Source organism: Nicotiana tabacum, chromosome 9, assembly GCF_000715075.1.
Source record: "Nicotiana tabacum cultivar K326 chromosome 9, ASM71507v2, whole genome shotgun sequence".
NCBI classification, from domain to species: domain Eukaryota; kingdom Viridiplantae; phylum Streptophyta; class Magnoliopsida; order Solanales; family Solanaceae; genus Nicotiana; species Nicotiana tabacum.
This window is the reverse complement of record NC_134088.1, coordinates 36,729,399-36,736,432: the sequence shown is the minus strand read 5'-3', so window position 1 is coordinate 36,736,432 and position 7,034 is coordinate 36,729,399.

Here is a 7,034-nt window from a genome sequence, read left to right as displayed (position 1 = left end):
CTTCACCTGCCTTGATGGCTTCGTACTTCACCTGCCACCAGAGTTTGGCATCACCCTGAAGATACATGGCAGCAGTTGCTACCTTCTTAGCTTCTTCCAGGCTTCCCACGGCATCGAAGTATTGCTCGATGTCGAAAATGAAATTTTCCACTTCTTTGGCATTCCGAGCTCCACTGTATGGCTTTGGCTCAGGAATTTTCAGCTTTTGTGCCATGGGGGCGAGGTTCACACCACCCCCAAGTTGGTTTCCGCCTCCTCGAAGTAGGCCTTGTAAAGCGGCATTGACAATATTGAGCTGGCCTGTCAAGTTGTCTATGGTTTGTTGCATGGCAGTCACCCTGTCTGCCTCTTGTTCCCTGTTGGCTAAATCCTCGGCACGCTCCTGCTGGAGGACCTCAAATTTACCAAAAATTTCAGCTGCCTCTGTGGCTGCTGTTTGCCGGTTTTCTTCAGAGTCGCGGCTGATGTTTTCTATGTCAACTTCGGCCTGGATGAGTCTGCGGTCCAGGTCATCCAACCTTTGCACTAGGCTGGTTTTTAGATCGGGCACCATTTCCACGATGGGCCGTAATGCGTCAACCGTTCCCTCAAGGGTCGCGATGCGATCCCCATAATTCACCATGGTCAGAAATGGTGGTAATTGCAATGTGATCCCTCGTCCGATGTCGAGCCTAGGCTCTGATACCAACTGTTATGCGGCGCCTTCCTGAAGTTCCTTGGAAGGGCGACGTAAGGCTAGGCAACCGATGTCATTACGGTTGCTGTCCGCCAACTGAGGTCCCCTCCGTACGCTAGACTAGATTGTCAGTGCCGTACGGGAAAACCAATGTCATGAGCAATTGAAAGAGAGCAGAAAAGAGAATTGAGAATGAAAGAAAGCTTGATTGCATTGAATGAAAGCTATTACAGAAAACAAGACGGTGTCGGGGGGAGAGACACCAGTACAGAGAATTGTTTGCTTGCTTGAAAGTTTTGATTGCTTGGTCCCCCTTAATAATGCTTAAAAAAAATAAACCAAAGTTACATGACTAGACCTATGAAAGCTGGAAAATCACACTTAAAGAAAATGCAGCAAAACAACTCTATATTTACAATGAAAAGGACTTAGTCTTCTACAAAGCAGCAGCAAGTCCGTTGACAGCAACTTTGTCTTTAGCATCAGGGTCTGCGCGCGCGGCGCTGTTGGCTTTTGCCTGTGGCTGGGCGGTGGCGATGGTTATCGGTGGGGCGACAGAGGCACATGCGCGCTTGTCACTTGGAGCTGCCGAGACCACGGGGCCGACCGTGGCGACGGGCGTTGGGAGGCTGGCCAGGACGCCACGGGGCGCGTCCAAGGGATCATGGGGCATGGCTGGAAAGCCGCCCATGACAGTACACCCGATTTTTTATGTGTCTATGTTGAAGAAAGTAGTTGGAGATCCGACACTCATTGTTCCGGTTGAGACCATTGAGGTAAATGAGAAATTGACTTACGAAGAGATTTCAGTTTCTATTATGATGCCCTCAGTATTCGAGGTTGATTGTAAAGGAGCCTTGGATACTGTTGAATTTCTCTAAGTTAGCACGAACAATGGTTGTCTCGTTAAAAACCTCACCGGAAAAACCTATTTGGGACAAAAATCGGTCTAAGCGAAAAAGAGTGCAACGCATGCTTTCAGACCTAAGGACTTTGGGTTTGAACAACTGCAAATGGTTAGTATAAAATATAAATGAAAATGGAGAAGGTTGTACCTTAGTAGTAATATCGTTTGAGGAGTGATATATTCCAACTGTTTGGTAATTGTCCGTCGTTCTTCATGCCAAGTTTGTAGGATCCCTTTCCAATGATATCGAGGATCTGATACGGTCCCTCCCAGTTCGGGCCAAGTTTTCCTTCGTTTGGGTCTCGAGTATTGAGGGTGACCTTCCTCAGAACCAAGTCCCCGATTTTAAAGTGTCGAAGATTGGCTCTTCGATTGTAGTACCTTTCGATCTGATGTTTCTGTGCGGCCATCCGAAAGAAGGCGGCTTCCCATTTTTCATCTAGCAATTCGAGGCTTGTATTCATAGACTCATGATTTTACTCTTCTGTTGCATATCGAAACCTGACACTAGGTTCCCCGACTTCAACCGGGATCAGAGCTTCGGCGCCATATACTAAAGAGAACGGTGTTGCCCACGTACTGGATTTTGACGTTGTTCGATACGCCCAAAGGACTTTGGGCAATATTTCTCTGCATTTTCCCTTAGCATCGTTAAATATTTTATTTAGATTTTGAATGATGGTCTTGTTTGTCGATTCGGCCTGTCCGTTCCCACTAGGATAATATGGCATCAACATGATCCTCTTTATTTTGTGATCTTCGAGAAACTTTTTCACTTTGCTGCCGACAAATTGCTTTCCATTGTCGCATACGATCTCGGCAGGCATTCCGAATCGGCATATAATGTGGTCCCAGGTGAAATATATGACTTCTTTCTCTATAATATTCTTTAAAGCCTGTGCTTCAACCCACTTAAAGAAATAGTCAGTCATAAACAAAATAAATTTAGCTTTACCTGGGGCAGATGGTAGAGGACCGATGATATTCATTCCCCATTTCATGAATGGCCATGGGGATAAGACTAAATGGAGTTGCTCTCCAGGTTGGTGAATCATCAGTGCATACCTTTGGCGTTTGTCGCACTTTCGAACAAACTCTTTTGCATCCTTTTCCATATCGGCCTAATAGGATCCTGCTCTGATGACTTTGTGAACCAATGATTCGGCACCGAAATGATTTCCACGAGTCCCCCGTGGATTTCTCATAGGGCGTAGTCGGTATCTTCTGGTCCCAAACATATTGCCAATGATCCATCGAACATCCTTCTATATAGTGTTCCGTCTTCGGCCAATGTGAATCGTGCGGCCATCGTACGTAGAGTCCTCTATTCCCTAGGATCTGATGGAAGCTTCCCGATCTTTAGGTATTTGATATATTTGTTCCTCCAATCCCAGGTCAGACTTGTGGAGTTGATTTCGTCGTGGCCTTCTTTGATCACTGACCTTGAAAGTTGTACGACAGTCCCCGAGCTAATCTCGTCGTCTTCGACTGATGACCCAAAATTTGCGAGGGCATCGGCCTCGCTGTTTTGTTCTCGAGGCACATGTTGTAGGGTCCAGTTTTTAAACCGATATAGAGTGACCTGTAGTTTGTCCAAGTATCTCTTCATTCGATCTTCTCGAACCTCGAAGGTTCTGTTGACTTGGTTTACCACAAGCAGGGAGTCACATTTGGCCTCGATGACTTCTGCTCCCAAACCTTTAGCTAGCTCGAGACCTGCAATCATGGCCTCATACTCTACCTCATTGTTAGTTAACATGGCAGTTTTGATAGCTTGTCTAACTGTATTACCCGTGGGTGGCTTCAAAACGATGCCTAACCCGGACCCCTTCACGTTCGAAGCACCGTCTGTGAAGAGGGTCCAAACCCCCGATGATGTACCCGACTTTATTAATAGTTCCTTTTCAACCTTGGGTACGAGGGCTGGCATAAAGTCGGCCACAAAGTCCGCTAAGATTTGAGACTTGATGGTCGTTTGGGGTCAATACTCGATATCGTACCCACTGATCTCGACGGCCCATTTGGCCAATCGGCCCGAAAGTTCAGGCTTATGCAAAATATTGTGAAGGGGATAACTAGTCACCACGCAGATCGGGAAACACTGAAAATATGGTTTTAATTTCCTAAAGGCACTTATTAGGGCAAGCGCTAATATTTCTAAGTGTGGGTACTGGGTCTCGACCTCACCTAAATTTCGACTAACATAGTAAATAGGAAATTGTGTACCTTGCTCTTCTCGAACTAGGACCCCACTTACCGCGATTTCCGAGACCGCTAAGTACAAGTAGAGTTGCTCGTCCGCTTTTGGAGTATGAAGCAGTGGCGGGCTCGAGAGGTACCGCTTTAGTTCTTCCAATGCTTGTTGGCATTCTGGGGTCCATGAAAAACTGTTCTTCTTTTTGAGCAGTGAGAAGAACCTGGGACTTCTATCTGAAGACCTCGAGATGAATCGGCCTAGGGAGGCTATGCGCCCTGTTAATCTTTGTACGGCCTTAACATTGTCCACGACTATGATATCTTTGATTGCCTTGATCTTAACGGGGTTGATCTCGATACCCCGATTCGATACCATAAAGCCGAGGAACTTGCCTGAGCCGACCCCGAATGCACATTTCTCCAAGTTGAGTTTCATGTTATATTTCCTTAGAAAATCGAATGTCTCCTGCAAATGTGTCACATGGTCCTCTGCTCGCAGGGACTTAACTAGCATATAGTAAATATAAACCTCCATTGACTTACCTATTTATTCTTCGAACATTCTATTTACTAAGCATTAATAAGTGGCACCAGCATATTTTAGTCCAAACGGCATTACATTATAACAATAGGTGTTGTACTTAGTGATGAACGAAGTCTTTTCCTGATCCTTCAGGTTCATTTGTATTTGATTATACTCGGAGTAGGCATCGAGAAAACTAAGAATCTCGTGGCCGGCCGTGGTATCGATCTTGCGATCGATATTCGGCAGAGGAAAAGAGTCTTTAGGACATGCTTTGTTTAAATCTTTATAGTCTAGGCACATTCTAAGTTTATTTCCCTTTTTAGTGACTACGACTACGTTTTCTAACCATTCGTGATATTTTACCTCCAAAATAGATCCTATTTTGAGAAGTTAGGTTACGTCGCCCTTGATGAATGCATGTTTTACCTCAGACTGGGGCCTTCTTTTTTGTTTTACCGGGCGGAACTTCGGGTCCAAGCTCAGTCGATGTGTAGCGATTTTCGGCGGGATCCCTGTCATATCTAGGTGGGACCAAGCAAAACAATCCATATTATTGATAAGAAATTTAACGAGTTATTCTCTGAGCTCGGGGGTTAACCCCATACCAAGGTATACCTTTCGATCGAGTAGATGCTCGATCAGTATGACTTGCTCCATCTCCTCAACTATCGATTTGGTGGCGTCGGAATTTTTGGGGATTATGACGGATCGAGGGATCCAGTAGTCATCGTCCTCGTCTATTCCCTGCTTTCCCGATTGAGTCAAAGTTGGTGGTTGTGGTTGCTATTTAGCTTCCTGTTTTCCTTTGGACTGCGATCCCTTTGTTGAAAAAAGCGCCGATACCGGTATTACTTCATCGACCGCGAACATCTCTTTGGCAACATGTTGTTCCTCATGCACCGTTTTTACTCTATCTGGTGTCGGGAACTTCAGCATTTGGTGGAGGGTTGAGGGGACCACCCGTATGTAGTGAATCCAGGGTCTTCCGAGCAGTGCGTTGTATCTCATATCGCCCTCGATCACCTGGAACTTTTATTTCTTGAATAGTTCCGGCTACATTTATTGGTAGGATGATTTCACCTTTAGTTGTTTCACTCGCCATATTGAAGCCATTGAGAACCCGAGCTGCGGGTACGATCTGATATTGTAGGCCGAGCTGCTCCACGACCCTCGATCGAATAATATTGGTCGAACTTCCTGGATCAATTAAAACACGTTTAACCTGAATTTTATTCATAAGGATAGAGATTACCACAGCATCATTGTGGGGTTGTGAGATCCCTTCTACTTCCTCATTATTGAATGATAAAGTGCCTTCTAGCATATAGTCTCGAGTTTGTTTTTCCCTTGTGATTGATATTTTAGTATGTTTGAACACGGGCCTTTGTGGAATATCGACCCCACCAACGATCATGTGAATCACGTGTTGTGGTTCTTCCTGCTCGTTTTTCCTATTTGCATCCCTGTCTCTGAAATGGTTTTTAGCTCAGTCGCTCAAGAATTCTCGAAGGTGACCTTTGTTGAATAGACAGGCCACCTCCTCCCTTAGTTGTCTGCAGTCTTCAGTTTTATGACAATGTGTACCATGGTATTTGCATATTTTATTGGGGTTCCTTTGGGATGGATCGGTTTGTAGGGGTCTGGGCCATCTAGCATCTTTGATTCTCCCAATGGCTGACACAATACCTGATGCGTTGATGCTGAAGTTGTATTCTGATAATCGTGGTGCTTCTGTGGAATTGGCATGTTTATCGAAGCCATTTTTGCTCATGAGCCTTCGAGAGCTCTGTCTTCGATCGTTCCTTCGATCATTTCAGATGGAATTGTGTCCTGGGCCGTTGTTTCTACGATCTCCGTTGTATGGTTGATACTGATCTCTGCTCGACCGAGGTTCTCTGTCGATATCCCTTTGAGTTCTGCCGACGGGCCTATTTGGATAAGCGGAACCGGAATGGGTCCCCAATTGATCATCCTAGACCCTGCTCTTTGACTGGTACCGATTATGTACATCGGCCCAGGTTACCGCTGGATATTCAATTAAATTCTACTTTAGCTGTCGTGTTGCCATCGAACTTCGTTCGTTCAAACCTTGAGTAAAGGCTTGAACAAAAAAATCGTCTGTGACCGGTGGTAGTTCCATGCGTTTCATCTGGAATTGAGATACAAATTCCCTCAACATTTCGTTGTCTTTTTGTTTCACCTTGAAGAGGTCCGATTTCCTAGTTGCAACCTTTATTTCTCCGGCATGTGCCTTTACAAAGGAGTCTGCAAGTATAAGAAGTGACATGCTCATTAGGGTCGGTGGTCCCATTGTACTTAGGAATTTCTGGCATTCGAAATTTCTTCGGAATGGGTTTTGGAGCCGCACTTGGAGGGAAAGGTTTCTGTACGAATTTCTTTGAATCCATACCCTTTAGAATTGGCGGAGCCCCCGGTATTTGGTCAACCCTGGAGTTGTATGTCTCAACTTTCTTGTCATTTGCCTCGACTCAATCCGCTTAGTGAGCTCCTCGAGCATTTTCATAATGGCGGGGTCAGTCCCCGATTCGTTGGCATTCAACCTTTCCGGCTCATGATCGATCCTGTGGACGACTTCTGGTTCGATCCTACTCGGTGTTCGGTGCTGATTTTGTAGGTGTGTTATAGCGGCTTGTTGGGCCTGTAACATTTCGAATATCAATTAGAGGCTAACTCTACAATCTTCTCCGCCCTGCATACCTTGACCACTT